Source organism: Mustela nivalis (assembly GCF_964662115.1).
Source record: "Mustela nivalis genome assembly, chromosome: 18".
In the NCBI taxonomy this organism is placed as follows: Eukaryota; Metazoa; Chordata; class Mammalia; order Carnivora; family Mustelidae; genus Mustela; species Mustela nivalis.
Window position 1 is genome coordinate 15,864,227 of NC_139037.1, and position 18,511 is coordinate 15,882,737.

Sequence of the window (18,511 nt, forward strand, 5' to 3'; positions counted from 1 at the left end):
TTCAGCAGTTTCCTCTCTTGGAGAACTCGCTCAGCCCTTACAAGATGGGATTGTGTCGTGATTAAAAGCTGGCTCAAATGCTGAAACCACACACCATAAGCCAAAATAGTATCAGGAAAAAAGTGAGACGATGGGGTGGAGATGAGCTGGGCTCCACCACAGGCGGCCTGGCTCCGGCTCTGCCAGTGACTTCAACTTTGGCCTGATCCCGCCACCATTTTGAGGGTGGAGAAGTCAGCAGGGGCGGGAGGCAGCAGAGGGCAGGGGAGAGGGTGGTAAGCAACCCCGGAGACAGAAGATAGAACAGCAAAACTCCACAACTGGTTTCAAGTTACCTAGTTACAGAGATTCAGTTCTCGCTCTTTTTTTTTTTTTTTAAGATTTTATTTACTTATTTGAGAGAGAGATAATGAGAGAGAGCTAGCATGAAGAGTGGGGGAAGGTCAAAGGGAGAAGCAGACTCCCTGCTGAGCAGAGATCCTGATGTGGGACTCGATCCTGGCTCTCCAGGATCATGACGGAGCCTAAGGCAGTTGCTCAACCAACTGAGCCATCCAGGCACCCAGATTCAGCTTTCTCAACAGCATGCCCTACTCAGAATGCTGGTATATCCTTACCTAAGTTCCTCTCTCAGGACCTGAGGCCTCCCTAAAAAATCCAGTCAAGGCCAGGGCCCTAGAATTCTCTCTCCACGTTCCCAGAAGCAGATCTGCTGCATGTGAAGTCCCCCAGATGGGGCTCTGGGCTGTCCCTTGGCATTCAAGCTTTGCCATTCACAGAGCTGGCCTCAGTCCTCAGCTGTACCGAGAGCCACAGCCCTGGTTGCTTTGGGACATCTTGCATGAAAGTGGCTTCATGAAAGCCACTGAATAGCATTCGATTATTTTCTGAGCACTAAGCCCCGGTCTAGGGCTAATAACAAAACAGAAAGGGTCCCTGGTGCTCCAGGTTGGTGAACACATGGAGATGTGGGTAGAGTGGTGTGCCTGGAGAGGGCGTGGAAGCTCCCCACCTTTCCTCATACCTCGCCCTATGTGTGTCTTCCATCTGGTTGTTGATTCATATTCTTTATCATATCCTTTGGCAAACTGGCAAACACTTAAAGACAAAAACAGAAAGAGTCCCTGATCTCAAAAAGTTTACATCTTAGTGGAAATGTACTGATCTGTAATTTTGCATCACACTGTACAATACTGACATGTGAGAGCCACTGGGCCAGTGAGTGAGACTGGCTGACAATTTGGCAGTGTCACTCCAGTACAACTTTGTTGACCATCATCACATATACAATAATTTTTTAAAGATTTTATTTATTTGACACAGAGGGAGAACGAGCACAAGCAAAGGGAGCAGCAGGCAGAGGGAGAAGCAGTCCCCCCACTGAGCAGGGAGCCCGATGTGGGACTCAATCCCAGGACTCTGGGTTCTTAACCTGAGCTGAAGGCAAGCACTTAACTGGCTGAGCCACCCAGGAGCCTCACATAAGCAATAATTTATGTGGTGTAGTTGAACAAAACTTTGTTTCTTTGGTTTAAAAAGAGGCCTGCCCTAGCACTGGAAGTATAAGTGAAAAGAAGAGGAACAATCCAAAAAAGTAATAGCTCACAAGTCAGAACACAAAACCTTTTGCAAAATTAACAGTGGAATTCAAAATTTGGTGGTGGCTTAGAATTTGAGATTAGTCTATCATATCCTTCATGAGGAAATTGATTTTTTTTTTAAAGATTTTATTTATTTACTTGACAGACAGAGATCACAAGTAGGCAGAGAGGCAGGCAGAGAGAGAGAGAGAGGAGGAAGCAGGCCCCCTGCTAAGCAGAGGGCCTGATGCAGGGCTTGATCCCAGAACCCTGGGATAATGACCTGAGCCAAAGGCAGAGGCTTGAACTCACTGAGCCACCCAGGTGCCCCGGGAAACTGATTTTTAAACATAGTTGGTAGCTTCATCAAAATTCAAAATTCCTGCTCTTCCAAAGACATTGTCAAGAAAACAAAAAGGTAATCCAGAGACTGGGAAAAAATATTTGAAACTATTTATATGATAAAGGACTTAAATCCAGAATATATAAGGAACTCTCAAAACTCAATAACAAACCAATATAAAAAATAATCAAAAGATTTTAACAGGGGCGCCTGGGTGGCTCAGTGGGTTAAGCCACTGCCTTCAGCTCAGGTCATGATCTCAGGGTCCTGGGATCGAGTCCCGCATCGGGCTCTCTGCTCAGCAGGGAGCCTGCTTCCCTCTCTCTCTCTCTGCCTGCCTCTCCATCTACTTGTGATTTCTCTCTGTCAAATAAATAAATAAAATCTTTAAAAAAAAAAAAGATTTTAACAAACATTTCACCAGAGACAATCTAGAAAAGGCAAATAAACACAGAAAGTTGTTCAACATCCTTAGTCATTAGGGAAATATGAATTAAAATCACAATGAGATACCATCACATGCCTATTAGATGGACACAATAAAAACAGACAAACAAAAGAACTGACAGTAGCAAGTGCTGAGGAACATGGACACAAAGCAACTGAAAGTCAAACACTGCTGGAAGGAATGGAATGTGGTACAGCCACTTTAGATTACAGTTTGGAGGAAAAAGAAAAGAAAAACCATTGGCAGTTTCTTATAAAGTTAAATATGCACTTAGCATACAAACCAGCAATCCCACTCCTAGGTATTTACCCAAAAATGGGGGGAAAATATGTTTCCATAAACTTTAGCCATATTTTATAGTGACTTTATTCATAATTTCCAAAACGGTTAACAACCCAAAGTCCTTCAGACTGTGGTACATCCATATAAGGGACTAGTACGTAGCAAATAAAAGCAAACAAACTACTAATACATGTAACAACATAGATTCACATCAAACACACTACAGGAACCAGAAGACAGGCTCAAAAGGCTACAGTGTTTCATTCCATTTTTATAGTATTTAGGACAAAGCAAGGCAAACTGTATGGAAAGAAAACAGATTGGTGTTGGCCAGTGGTGGGAGGTAGAAAGAGAGGATGACTGCAAAGAGCCACAAGGGAATTTTTCAGGAAGATAAAGCTATCTATATCTTGAATACAGTAGTGGCTACCGGACTTATGCTTCTGTCAAAACCCACAGAACTATACACAGCAAAGGATGAATTTTACTGTTTATAAAGTACACCTCAGTAAACCTAACTTAATAATTTTTAAACATCAATTTATATATTTCAGCCACTGAAAAAACAGTTCATCACACGAGAAAAAATAAAAGTCAGCAAAAGTTTTAAAAGACAGGTAACTTACTGTGTGAGGAAATGCTAAAAAAAAACAAACAAAAAAACAAAAAACAAAAAAACAACAACAAAAAAAACCCCACACACAAAAACCAAGAATCTCAGGAAGAATGTACTTTAGGCGATATTTAAGACTCTCCAAACACTCTGTATTACTAAATGTGAGGGTTCTTCAAAGCTCAGGAATAGGGACGCCTGGGTGGCTCAGTTGGTTAAGCAGCTGCCTTCGGCTCAGGTCATGATCCCAGCGTCCTGGGATCGAGTCCCACATTGGGCTCCTTGCTCAGCAGGGAGCCTGCTTCTCCCTCTGCCTCTGCCTGCCATTCTGTCTGCCTGTGCTCGCTCTCTCCCCCTCTCTCTCTGATAAATAAATAAAATCTTAAAAAAAAAAAAAAAAAAAAGCTCAGGAATACATTTCTCTGAAATACTTAGAATTCCTGGTTGCCTGGACACAGGTTGCTGAGCAAAATTTTCTACGTTGGTAAAAGAGGACTGGGGTACAAAAGGGAGGTTCTGTGAGAGGACTGGGGTACAAAAGGGAGGTTCTGTGACCTCAGATTCAGCCCATTAGTATTTGACCTCAGCTCATACAAAGTTTCAGAGTGTAACAACTAACAGTGAGTTTTCCTCCATTTACAAAGTCCAATCGATAATAATGCAAAAGTTAAAAATCACCTAATAACCTTCAAACTCTTCTCACGTTCCAATCCAGCAAACTGATATTTGCCGGGATGACTGGACCCAAGAGGGTGGCTGTTCGGCCCCTCCTCCATGGCCTCTTAACTGGGCATTGTCTTTTAATAGCAGCATGGAAACAAAACTGAGTGAGGCTGGGCCAGTTTCCAGTAAGACAGAACCAGCACAAAAAACAGGCACTTAAAATAGAAGCAATGAAAAAAAAAAGGAATTGGCGATGGGAAAAGAAATGGTTTCCACCATTCAGAGATGCATTGTCAATCAAACCTGCTCCCCACCTCCACGCTCCTCAATCCTTCCTCTCCATTCAAATGTGGATTCAGGGGAAACTAAATAAATAGATAAATAAACAAACAAACAAATAAATAAAAATAAGGAAGGGATGAAAAAGGAGAGGTGAAAAGGGAAGGCGCAATTAAGAGTTAAACTGGGACCATTCTCATCAAACCAAGGGTAATTTACAGCTCCATTCCACACCCTACCTCTAGGCTGCCAGCCTCTGAAATGACAGGAAAGGTAAAAATAAAACTGCTGCCAAGTCCATTCAACGTTTTGGAAAGACAAATGATTTACTTGTGCCCAACCTGGAGTACAGAGCAATCATCTCAACAGTGGCAGCTTTAAGAGACTAAAAGATTCATCTTACACAAGAACATACGATTCCTCTAACCTAATTCCATGTTGTAGGTCGAGAATAACAGAAAAGAATACCCCAACACCCTCCCCAAGCTGAACGGGAGCTGAAGTTCAGGGGAAGTATTCACTCCTCATTCTACCCAGCTCGCTGCAGCAGTCAATGACTGATCAATGTCCCTTGCCCTCAGATGCCACGAGGACATATGCAGCTCAAGCGGCAAGCGTTGTGGGCCACCGGCTCTCATGCAGGAGGAACCTGCATGAGCAGACCCTGAGATCCCCACGAGGCGGAGCCCCACCTCGTTTCGTACAGGTAAGCCAGAAGGGCGTCTCCACCTTGTCCTACTCAAGTCGTCTCTTTCGAGTGTCCCTTGTGCTACAACCTCAGACCAAAAAGGTCGACATAGGGACCTGAGATACTGGGGTCAAACAGTGCATTCTGCTGTTATTCCTAAGCGTTCTGACCCAGCAAATCACAAAGGCAGAAATCCAGTGGAAGTGAGGTAAGCTCCAAAAAGAGTATGGTCCTTGGACATTCCTCAGAACATCCCTCTAAACTGCTCCTGAGGATAATTGAGGGTCTTTGTACATCTACTCACCTGGCAGACGCTTCTCTGGGCACCGAAACCAAATCTTGGTCTAAATGGGCCTCATCTCCGAGGCTACAATAAGTTCCTTGATACTCTCTCACAAAGCATTCTAATTTTCCTTTTATGGCAAACAGAAGTATTAAAATACTTCTATTTGTAATTATGTATTTGTTTGTGTGTTTATTTGTTCAATGTCTATCTCCAAGAACATCCATGAGGGCAGGCACCGTATCTCTTTTGTGTACCTTTGCATAACCAGCACCCAGCATGAGCCTGGTCCCACAAGAAGGCATGTAAAAATATTTGCTGAATGAATAAAAGAAGCAGGCTGCCAAGTTCAAAAGTACTCTTGGGCCTGTAACCTCAAGTGCTGCCTATGTTCTCTGGAGCCCAGTCACTCATCACATCCTCATCTCCCACCATCCCTCCAGAGAATGGCATCCAGCCAGGGAATGGAATCCAGGGCCTACGAGGTAACTAAGAAGTATCAGAGCTACTGCCTTCCGGAAAGACCAGCTCTAAGCATCATGTAAAAACATTCTCTAATATCATGTCTAGAAATAAAAATCATTTCACTAGACTCAATTCATGCCCAAAAGCATATACTAAAATTGTGAGACAATCTCTAAATCCAACAAGTTTTATTTGGCATGGGTTTTTATTTGTTCTAGCTATAATTTTTAAGCATATTCTAACAAGTAAAGAGTAGGCGAGTGACTAAACATGAGAATTTAGAGAGACACCTTCTATGGTAGGCAGAATTTCTAGAATGACCCCTCCTCCCAGATACTCCACCCTAATGCCTAAAACCAGTGAATGTGACAAAATATCGCACCCTTCATTATGTTATATTATGTGGCACCGGTAAATTTAAGAAAGGGCTCATACAAGCAGGCCTGATCTTATTATATAATATCAAAACAGTATGCTTTCTCTAGCAGATGTCAGAAGTGGAGAGCAGAAAAGAAAATCAGAGAGATTGACTGAAAGCTCAAGGGAGTGGGGGGCGGTACCTATATGAGAAGGAATGCAGGTGGCTTTCCATACCTAAGCGAGGCCCCAGTTAACAGCCAGGAAGGAAATAAGGACCTTAGTCCTACACCCGAAAGTAACAGAAGTCTACCAACCACCGGAATGAGCTTAAAGCAAAGTCCTCCTTAGGCTTTCCAGATCAGAAGGCAGCAGCCCAGCCAGCCACACTGTGCTGCTATAGAATTATGAGCTAAAAAATGTTATCGCTTTAAGGCCTAAGTTTGTGGTGATTTATTACACAGCAATAGAAAACTGATACAACTTTTCAATACAAATAAATGTCAATTTCCACAGAAGACTATACCAACTTTCAAATATGAGGCTAGATAACAGCCTTGGCCAAATTCTTACAGATCACCCTATTTCACTCCGATTCCAGAACGCCTTATGCAGGTGTGGTACAGCTCTATGTGATCAGGGCTCATCTCACAGCAACAGCATTTCTGTAATATGATGTCCTTTTATGAGACAAGCATCAAAGATTCAACATTCACTTGGGAATTTCAACTATATATAAGTGAGGCATTACTGTTCTTAATGGGTTACATTCTCCTATGGTACAGTTCAGCTCCAGGGACTTTACACATTCTTTTCCCAAAAAAGACATATTTATGTATCAACTTGTGTCTGATTCCAATGTCAACCTAAAAAGTTGCAAAGATTTGAAAAGAATAGTCCACGCAAACGGTTCAGTACGGAAATACCAGTCATGAAGAAAAAAACAGATGAAACAGGAGAGAGCAGGCACAGGGAACCCACCATGCTCTTGGCGATTAGGCTATGCCCTGGAAAGCACAAGGCAGTCCTGATAAAAAGTCTCCCCTACACCCTGGGCCCCTGAAATCATCACTTCTCAGGAGAAGTGGCGCCAAGGAATGTAAACTAGTAGCAAGACCCACCCCAAAGTTTTGGCAAATACGGAACGAGAACACAAGACTCTTTCAACTCAACAAATATTTATTGAGCTGCTGCTACGTGCAGCAAGGCACTATTCTAGGCTCTGCTAAGGAGAGAAAGATGAATAATGCACAGATGCCTTTAACACAATATTTGGCTGAGAGTTTGGCGCCACTCCCCCTGCACCTTCTCCCCCTCCAAAAAGAAGTGGATGGAAGAAGTCACTCCTCGGTAGTCTGTAATTCATTCTTTTCTAAGCTGAAAGCAAAACTGAATGATGTGATTTAAAATAAATCTTTCTTAAGCCTTTTTTAAAGGTAACATTTTTAAAAAATAAAAGAACACAACAACAAACAAACCTGGTCTTAGGCTCTCCTTCTCCTTTGCGAAATAATTATTTGCACTACATTCTACCCTGGGTTTTCACTACTTTCATTTTTGAAAAATTCTTGTCATTTTGTCATTAAAACCTTGTACCTTTAAAGGCTATTTGTCTACACAAAGTAGACCGAACCCGTTAGGCATGCTAAATAGTAAAGGCAAACAAAATATTCAGACAGGGAGTAAGCCAGTAAGTTCCTGTTCTCTTCACACTGCTGATGCAGAATTTCACACTCCATTATCAAATAATCAGCGAGCCAAAGCTGACTTCAATTCATCAAGACCAAGAAAAGGCACAGCAAACACAGGCTTAAAGTGCAAAGTCAGCCCAGAGATAGGAAACAAAAAAGACAGCACAGAAAAGGCAAGAGGATGGTGAAACAACTCCAAGGATATCCAGAAACAAAGAAACATAAATGGCCTGTGAAGTTTCAAGATAGACACTATCATACCGGTATTTTAAAAATACACTTCAATGGCGTCACAAGCAATACCACCTAAAATACAAACACCAAAAAGGTTGAAACTAAATGGGTGGGGGGGAAATATGCCAAGCAAAACAAAACAAAAAGAAGCTGGGACAGCTATGCTAATGTCAAACCAAATAGATTTTTAAAAATTTTTACAAATCAGGTATAATTTACATAGAGTTAAATTCATGCTTTTTAGGGGTACAGTCTAAGGAGCTATAACAAATGTATACAATCGTGCTACCACCACCACAATGAAGACACAGAGCATTTCTATCCCCCCCAAACATTTCTGGTACCCTTTTGCAGTTAATCCCACCACCCAACCCGTCAATTCCTAGGAACTGCTGATTGGATATCTATCCCTATGATTTCGCCTCTTCCAGAATGTTATATATAAATGGATTCATACACAATATAGCCTTTTGTGTCTAGGCTCCTGCACTTAGCATAATATTTTTGAGTGTCATCTATGTTGTTATAGGTTGTTCCTTTTCATCCTTCAGACCAAATAAATTTCCAGAAAAAAAGTACTAAAAAAGGAGGATACTGAGATAAAGATTAAAAAATTCAATTTGCACATAACTCATATTTCAAATTCAGAGCGTGGACCCAATAAAATAATCTTGAGAAATGCATAAAGCGGAAGTTCTCAGAGACAAGCTGGCCCCACCTACTGCCTCCCTCATCTCCTTCCTTCCCACTACTCCCTCCACACCAACCACCAGATTGGCCTCCCTACCCTCGCTCCACCTCCAAAGGCCTTGGCAGAAGCCATTCCTCTGCCCAAATATTCTTCCTCCCAGATATGCTCATGGTCAGCCCTCATTGTCTAATCTTTGTGGAAAGGTCATCTTCTTAATAATGCCTCTCTGACTGCCTGTTTATTCCTGAATCTTGTTGTTAAATAATACAGATATAGATATAGATATATAGATATATAAATATATTGCATTGGTCAGATTTATTTTTTAAATAATAAAGATCAGGGGCACCTGAGAGGCTCAGTGGGTTAAGCCTCTGCCTTCGGCTCAAGTCATGATCTCAGAGTCCTGGGATCAAGCCCCGCTTCGGGCTCTCTACTCAGCAGGGAGCCTGCTTCCCCCTCTCTCTCTACCTGGCTCTCTGCCAACTTGTGATCTCTCTCTCTCTGTCAAATAAATAAATAAAATATTTTTTAAAAATTTAAAAAATCAGGGGCACCTGGGTGGCTCAGTGAGTTAAGCCTCTGTCTTTGGCTCGGGTCATGATCCCAGCATCCTGGTATAGAGCCCCGCATCGGGCTCTCTGCTCAGCAGGGAGCCTGCTTCCTCCTCTCTCTCTTTGCCTGCCTCTCTGCCTACCTGTGATCTCTCTGTCTCTGTCAAATAAATAAAAATAAAATCTTTAAAAAAAAAAATTTAAATCAGGGGTGCCTGGGTGGCTCAGTGGGTTAAAGCCTCTGCCTTTGGCTCAGGTCATGATCCCAGCTGCTGGGATTGAGCCCCAAATCGGACTCTGCTCGGCAGGGAGCCTGCTTCCTTCTCTCTCTCTGCCTGCCTCGCTGCCTACTTGTGATCTCTGTCTGTCAAATAAATAAATAAAATCATTTAAAATAATTTTTAAAAATAAAAAAAATTTTAATCAAATTATAAATAAATAAATAAATATCAATGAAATCAGAAAAAAGAGGAACACCCTGGGATTCTGCAAGGCACAGGATGTACATTTCCAGAAAGAACTAGTCCACAAGGTTAAACCTGCAAATAGGTCAGGTGGGCCTTTGTGGGTATAATTTTGGCAGGATGCTTGAACCAGATGCCAGAATGAAATGAACTAATACCTAAAGGGAAATCAGGAAGGGAGGCACAAAGAATACTGAGTCCAATAGCTTCACTATATTTTTAATAAGCTAAGGGTACATAATAACTTCAGAACACTGACAGGTGAAGCATCATGCTCTATAAACTCTGTAATTCAGTTCTGGAACTTTACATCTAAATTCAAAACTTAAATATAGAACTGTTTCAGTGTTTGAAAGGAGTCATTCTATCAAGGCTACTGAGTACATCATCATAGAGACAGTCACTAAACTAAACGCCAAAGTTCCACCTCCACAAACCTTGGCACTCTCAAAAAGAGTCATCCAGCGCCAACAGAATCCTAAAGGAAAAGTCTAACCTCATCACTCCATACTACGCCACAAACTGGCATAAGCAACCCCCTTCCCGGCCATCCCCATCTGTCCAAAGCATCTGCCATCAGTTCTGTTCTACTCTTTAATCACCACAGACTCAAGCTGCCTAAGCAACCATGACTAAAAAGCCATTTCTCCAAGACCCACACAACTTCTTATTTGCTTCTCTGTAAATCCTCTCCCTTTCAACCACAATTTTCTAGAACTGAAAAATCCCAAAATCCAGATACAGACCTAATTAAAGAGACATCACCGCTGTGCCCTCACTGTGGTGACCCTTATAATGGCCCCGTTGTTCAATGTCAGAATTACATTTTGTTTTGCTCTGTATCTCTTAAAGTTTGGTTTTCATTCCTCCCTCTGTGGATACACTTTCGGATTATGACTACCTCAAGGCCACATGGCCACTAACACCATTTCCAACTATTCTGGAAGATGCCATTTTAAAGAGACAAATTCATAAGCTCCTCCCCCCACCCCCATTTCTTATTTCCATGAATAACATCACAAAGCGCTGAGACCTCTCTATTCCTGCTCTTCACTCTGGCTCTTAGTCAATCAACCAGTCCTGCTCAATGATGACGCCTTGTAGGTATTTCTCTTGACTTCTCTCCATTCTGCCACTGCCTAAGGCCAGTCATCAACTTCTATCTCACCAGTTCCTACAACAGTCCTCCTCTCGGTCCCTGGTTCTAATCTCAACCTTCACCGTGGCAAACACTCCAGCCGCCTTCTATTGCAATCTTGCCTGTGTGCAGGGAAGGCAGCTGGAGAGGTAGTAGCAGTTTCCTGACATCTGGACTGCAGATGCAAGGCTGTGACCTTGAAACTACTGTTCCTCCAGCCCATACAAAGACTTCTGTAAACACCTAATTCCCCATATTAAATCCCTTCTGCTCAAAATACCTAGCATGGTTTCTGCTTCCTGCAATGAACCCTAAGTGATACAGCTTCAAATTTATGCATTTGGTACATTTCTGGATAATTTATCACAAAAATAGCACACCACACCCTTGCTCAAAATTCAGTGGTTCCTTAGTTCCAAAGAATAAAATCTCAAGTCCTCAGTAAAGCATAAAGGCCCTTTACAAAATGGTCTTGCCTTCTTACCCTCTCCTATAGCAGGGATCAGCAAACTGTCTACAAAGGGCCGGAGAGCAAATATTTTGGGCTTTGCAGACCACCTGATCTCTGCCACAGCTACATAACTCTGCCCCTTTGGAGCATAAAAGGGGCCACAGACAGTATGTAAATGAATAAGCATAGCTGTATTCAAATAAAATATTATTTACAAAAACAGGTGCTCAAGAGAATTAAGACAAGCCACAGACCAGGGGAAAATATTTGCAAAAGACATATCTGATAAAGGACTATCACTCAAAATATATGAAGAACTCTTACAAGTCAACAATCAGAAAAGAAACCACCCAAGTAAAAAACAGATCAAAGACCTGAACAGACACCCCACCAAAGATGATACACAGGTGACAAAAAAAACCTATGAAAGGTAGAACACTCTTGCACTGTTGGTGGGATTGCAAACTGGTGTAGCTACTCTGGAAAAGAGTATGGAGGTTCCTCAAAAAGTTAAAAATAGAGCTACCCTACGACCCAGCAACTGCACTACTAGGTATTTACCCAAAGGATACAAAATACAGATTCGAAGGGGCATATGCACCTCAATGTTCCCGATGTTTATAGCAGCATTGTCAACAATAGCCATACTACAGAAAGAGCCCAAATGTCCATTGAATGATTAATGGATAAAAAAGTTGGGGTATGTGTGTATGTGTGTATAAAACGGAATATCAGGGGCACCTGGGTGGCTTAGAGGGTTAAAGCCTCTGCCTTCGGCTTAGGTCATGATCCCACCCGCATCGGGCTCTCTCCTTGGTGGGGAGCCTGCTTCCTCCTCTCTCTCTCTCTCTGCCTGCCTCTCTGCCTACTTGTGATCTCTCTCTGTCAAATAAATAAATAAAACCTTTAAAAAATAAAAAAAATAATAAAAAATAAAACGGAATATCAGCCACCAAAAAGAATGAAACCTTGCCATTTGCAATGACGTGGATGGAGCCAGAAGATGTTATGTGAAGTCAAGTAAGTTAAAGACAAATACCATAGGATTTGACTCATGTGGAATTGAAGAAACAAAACAAATGAATACACTAGGAGAGGGAAAAAAGAGAGAGAAGTAAACCAGAATGATAGAGAACAAATTGAGGGTTGATGGTGGGGGGGGTTAAATGAGTGATAGGTATTAAGGAGGGCACTTGTTGCAATCAGCTCTGGGTGTTGTACGTAAGTGATGAATCACTAAATTCTGCATCTGAAACCAATTTTATCATATATGTTAACTAACTATATTTAAATAAAAACTTGAAAGAAAAAAAATGCCGTACATCATATGTCATCAGGAAAATGCAAATTAAAACAGCAATGAGATACTACTACAAAGCTTTAAGAATGGCCAGAATCTAGAACACTGATAACACCAAATATTAGTGAGGGTACGGAACAATAGGAACTCTGTTTCATTGCTGGTTGGAAGGCAATACGGTGCAACCACTTTGGAAGACAGCCTGGCAGTTTCTTACAACAGTCACTCTCCTTGGTACCTGAAGGAGTTAAAACATGTGCACACACAAAAAAACCCTGCACACAGATGTTTATACCAGCTTTATTCATGGTTGTCAAAACCTGGAAAGAATCAAGCCTGTTCTTCAGTAGGTGAATGGATGAATCAACTGTGGTACAGCCAATGGAGTATTATTCAGCGCTAAAAAGAAATGAGCTCTCAGTCCATAAAGAGACAGGAAGGGAGCCTAAATGCATATTATTGAGGAAAAGAAGCCAATCTGAGCCACATACTTTGATTCCAATTATATGATGTTCTAGAAAAGGCAGCTTTTGGGAACCATAAAAGAATCAGTGGTTGCAGGAGTTGAGGGTGAGAGAAGGATGAAAAAGTCGAGCCCAGAGGATGCTCAGGGCAGCGAAACTAATCTATATGACACTATAATGGTAGGTAAGTGTCACTGTAAGTTCATCAAAACCCAAAGAACGTACAACACTGAGAGTGAATTGTAATGCCAACTATGGACTTTGGGGATAATGGTATGTCCGTGTAGGTTCATCAACTGTTTAACAAATGGGCTATGCCAGTGTGTGATGTTGACAGAAGGCAAGACTGTGTACGTGGGGTCAGGTTTATGGGAAATCTCCATTCAATTTTGCAGTAAACCTAACACTGCTCTTAAAAAACCCCCCAAAGCGAAGCAAGTAAACAGGTGGCATCCTAGAGCTGGTCTGTGAACCAGTTTGCTATAGCTATCTCCACAAATATCTTTTATACGGACATTAGCAAATGATTAATAGTTCCTCAAATATGCTAAGTTCTCTTTATTCTGCCTTGCCTTTGACCATGCTGTACCCTCTTCCTGGAGTGACTTGCCTTACGTTGATACCACACTGGTCTTCAAACTCCTTCCAAAGTACAGCTCAAACATGGGAGGCATTCCCCAAAACCCCCCAGGTAGATTCAGGAACACTTCCCACTACCTTCCTCTCGCATGTGAACTCACCACCACTACACAGTCCATTGCGCTACACTGATGGTCACCTTCGTATCTCCCACTAGATGTCCTTGATGACGGGGAGCATGGCTTTCCATCTGTTTATCACCACAACCTAGCTCAGAGCCCAGCATTCTTGTCTGTGGAACCAATACTGCCTTCAAGTACAGACATCTGCCTTACCTTGTCCTAGTTCCTGAAAAGTTCCCAACCAGCTTTCTGGCACACACCACACCTTTCTAGGCTCATGGAGAAGAAATGCCCCAAAAATACCTACAAAATACATAGATCTGAAGAGATAAGTGTATAATAATGTATAGTGCAGGATTTTAATTAGTGAAAAATTAATAATGTATAAATGAATGTGTAATTAATCTCCATGATTACCTTCCAATGCCTTGCTTTGACAATGCAGTGAGGTTCCTGCCCACGGTCTCAATCCTATTCCAAATAAACCAACTACTCAGGAAAGAGTCCCTTGCAAGCAGGGACTGAATCTTAGTCATTTCTAAAGGAGTAAATGAATTCCACTTATTTCTCCTGTTACTCCTTTCTCTTCCTGAGCAATCCTGAGGCTCTACCCAGATGTGAAGTAGAAGCTGTTGGGGGGAGGCTTGCATGAAAATTGTAAAGGTGTTCAACTGTGTTTCATGTTGACTGGGTGACATCTCTAAGTAACTACAGTTTGGTCATCTCAAGTGCAGGAGAGGTAGCAGTGGCCAACGATGACTGAGAAAATGGCCCAGTGCCCAAAGGCTCAACTCCCGTCCTGTCCGTGCCTCTGTCCCCATTAGCTTTGCTTCCCAAACCCCCTTGGTCCGCCCAGGACTCCCAGCAGTGTTCCCAGCAGACTCACGCCCTGTTGAGTTTATTTTTCTTTCCTTTCTGGGCTCGGCTGTCTGCAGACACAGCTGATGAGCTATTTAGAGCTCACCAGAGACCTTGGGGCTTTGTAAGTCCCTGAGACGATAACTCTTTTAAATCTTCAGAGGTCATTAATGCCAAGGCAAGGGAGTCAATAAATTTCATATGCTTTCAACAAAGCAGGACAAAACTGAAAAGAGGAAAGAAGAGTGGGTGAAAACTCTATCAGAAGAGGTTCTGAAACTTCTACATGTAGAAGAATCACAGGGGAGCATGTTAAAACATGAGGTCTGCCCACACTGGCCAGTGCTCACAGCTGGCCATGGACGTGGAGTAATTCCAGGTCTCCATCCCCTCACACCAAACACACAGAGGCACGGGCCTCCCTGCACATCTGCATCTACGCTTCCACAAAACAAATGTGGACACACACGACAAAGGAAAATTAATTGCTTAAGCTCCTTACAGCTTCTTCAACTAGATCTCTTTCAGTTTTCAGGCCCATTCATGAAATTCAACACCTCCCCTTTTTGTCTCCCCAGTTCCCTATAGAACTGTGGAAAATCCACAGGGATTCTTGACTGAGGAGCTAATTGGTCCAAGTCAGAAGGCATCTCCAACTGTGCTTGGAGGAGCAGCCCGGCTCACAGACAGCCGTGAGCTGGGTTTCCCTCCTTGCCCTGATTTCACAGAAACGGCTGGGGAGGCGCAAAGGAAAAACTCACAGGTGACGGAGCATCAGCAAAGTACGAAGGACTCACACATCCCGACTTTCTACTCTCCAGTCTCGAATTACACACTCATTTCTAACCGAACGGTACCTCTGGGGACAGCTGTCAGTACTGGCGCGGATCCCCTCTGCCGGGTCCTTTCCCTCCACGGACGCCCCACTGGTGGCTTCTCTCGTTGACTGTTCACTCCCTCCACTAGTCAGTCCCTGAGATATTGGACTGAACCCTCACACAAGGGACCACAGTCTCTCTGCAAACTCCCACTTCCACTCTCTCCTCCGTCTTTCCCTCCACACCCACAGATTTCTTCTCCCTCTGAAGTGCCCAGAACGCTCATAATTTTATCTGCCTGTTGCACACAGATCTCATGTATCATGAAGACTGTGAACTGGCCATGGAAAGGGGAGGTCATGCTCCTGGCAAGCCGTGTGCAGTGTGTGCACGGTACCAGGCACATATCAGATCTGCAAAACCTGAATTGACTTAGGCACCATTCCCAAAGTCAGCTCTCATTCCAGCAAAATAAAATAAACGCTTGGGGATTATTAAAAGGTGTGGTAGGTACTCCCTGTGCCAACGAGCATGCACTCTCCCAGGGGGCTCCGTCCCACACCAGGCCCGCTCCACCACTGCCCTGGAAGAAGGAACACTGGCTGAGGATGCCGGGCAGGATGATACGGACAGAATCCGGGGGCGCCACGTAATCATGCCCACTCCAATCAAACACCAAATAGTGTGAGGCCGGGCCTCTCAGGCTACCAACACTAGCACTGTTTGGACACATTATCTGGCAGTGGCCGGCTTCCATCTGGAACCCGTTCCCCCCAACTCCCAAATTAAATTCTCAAGCCTCAAGCTGAAGTGACAGGAGCACGACCTATGAGGCCAATGTAAAGCACCGACTTTGAATCAGTGGCTACTGCTACATAGATCAACCAGGCAGAAGGAAGAGAAGTGGTCGTTATGGAGCCTGAAGAAATCCTAAGTTCTGACATTCTGACATCTGTCTACCTCAACAGCCAACAACAGTGTCCCCAACCTAATACCATTGCTGTTCGGTTTTCTCAGATTGACAGAAGACACTTCTTCCTTTTTTATTGTGAAATAAATCATGCAAACCAAAGAATACATTAAATATATGTTCAGTTCAAAGATGAGTACGATGAACACATGGGGACCCATGCCCCGTATCCACAAGGCGGGGAACTTTCCGTGTGCTTTTTCCTTGTTTTACGCACCTCCGGCCCCACAGTGAAAACCAACCTACTAAATTCAAGGTCATTTATTCCCTTCCATTTTTTATGGCTTTACTGGTTATGAAGGCATCCATAAAAAATATATATGGTTTATTTTGACATTTTTAAACTTCATATAAATTACATCATACTGTGGGATTTTCCCCCATGCCCTGCCTCTCTTGTTCAACATTATGTTTCTGAGATTCCACCATATGGATGCAACTGCCTTTCACCCATTTTAGTATGGGATGGTACTTCCCTGTAAGACTACACAACAATTTATATTTACCTTACTCAACCAGACCCACTGACAGCATACTAATGCGGTGTGTCTATAAATCAGTTTATGCCACATGATAAAATAACTAGGGATGTTTCACCCAATTCTTCTTTTTTTTTTAAAGACTGTATTTATCTATTTACTTACTTATTTACTTATTTATTTGAGAGAGTGAGAGAAGACGAGCAGGGCAGGTGGCAGAGGGAGAGGGAGAACCAGGCTCCCTGCTCAGCAGGGACCCATGCTGAGCAGGGAGCCCGATGCAGGGCTCATTCCCAGGACCCCAGGGATCATGACCCAAGACGAAGGCAGCTGTTAATGGACTGAGCCACTCAAACGTCCCTCACCCAATTCTTCTTAAAGAGTGAGCAAGATCCCACTGAAAGACAGAGCTGGGGGTGGGGGAGGGGTCTTATTCTACAAGCAAATGGTCCCTTGACTGGATGACCTTGGGTAGATGAACCCTTAAATAAAACCCTTACATGGTTCTAGTTCGACAGCTTAATAAAAGAGGTGGAAGGAGAGGAAAAGATGTTTGACTTCACCATTTTCACCTTCATGGACACATCAAAGCATCTTTGATCAGAGTGAATAGCACCCACGTCCAAAAAAAAAAACCTACCCACCAGACAGCAAAGGCTAAATATTTAGTCTAGGAGACAGCAGGCAGAAGCCCATCCTCTCTACCCGAGGAAACCAAGGACAGCAGAGGACTGTCCTTGAATCCTGCAGGTTTGATTCGTCACCCTGCCAATTACAGACCTTGATGCAAAAACATCAGCCAGGCCACACTTCTCAGATTTGTAGGCGAGGAAATGGGTACGAAGGAGCATCTCCAGAGCAAAGGCAGCCCCTGCCACTGTCCCTGAGCCCTCCCAGTGTGCAAGGCCCTCACTCAGCCTGACACAGCTCATCTCAGTTAATTCCGACAACAACCCCATGAGGCAGGCAATATCCCCATTTTGCATCTGAAAAAACTGAGGTGTCAAGAGGTTTAATGGCTTGTCCAATATCACACAGCAAGTAAACGACAGGCCAAGACTCAATCTACTTTTTCTGCTAGTAAAGCCCCATACCTTGATCCAGCCAACTACCCTACTACCACCTGCCTGCACACACTCTTCTTCGGTGCAGCGGCGACGGGGACAACAGTTCGTAGGGACAGAGAAGACACTGCCTATAGGAGAACCTTTCAAAAGTGTCTGTTACTGAATGGCAGCAGGCTCCATGTGAATAAATACTTGGATGGCAGAGGCCTGTGAAAGCTCAGCAGCCATGCGTGGAAGATGCTACAGGAGCGAAGCAGACAAGGGCAAGCTCCCATAGCACTCAAACTACTTGGAGGGCATGCTGCCCACCCATAGTTAATTAGCATCGAACATCTACTGTGGCTTATGAGAAAAGGTGCATCCAATTCTCTGCTGAAGTCTGGTTGCTGCTTTATAAGACAACAACCCTCAACACAAAACAACAAAGAATGGCTCCTAGGACATGTGAGTTTCAAGATCTACTCACTAGAGAACTTCAGAGAGCAATAAATGGGTCAAGAACTTAATTCCAAAGTTGTTAAGGGTTGGAGCCTGCCTTCCAGCCCCCAAATAAGTGACATCAGTTGCATATGACACAAAACTTTCCAAGTCAGCTCAAAGACCAAGATGGCAACTGCTAGGGCCAAAGCT

At 43.3% G+C, this 18,511-nt stretch overlaps 1 protein-coding gene across 3 annotated transcripts in view; it reads right to left on the reverse strand.

Moving 5' to 3' along the window:
• WWP2 (WW domain containing E3 ubiquitin protein ligase 2) overlaps nt 1-18,511 on the reverse strand; it is a 147,652-nt gene that overhangs the window by 59,308 nt on the left and 69,833 nt on the right. The window lies entirely within an intron of this gene.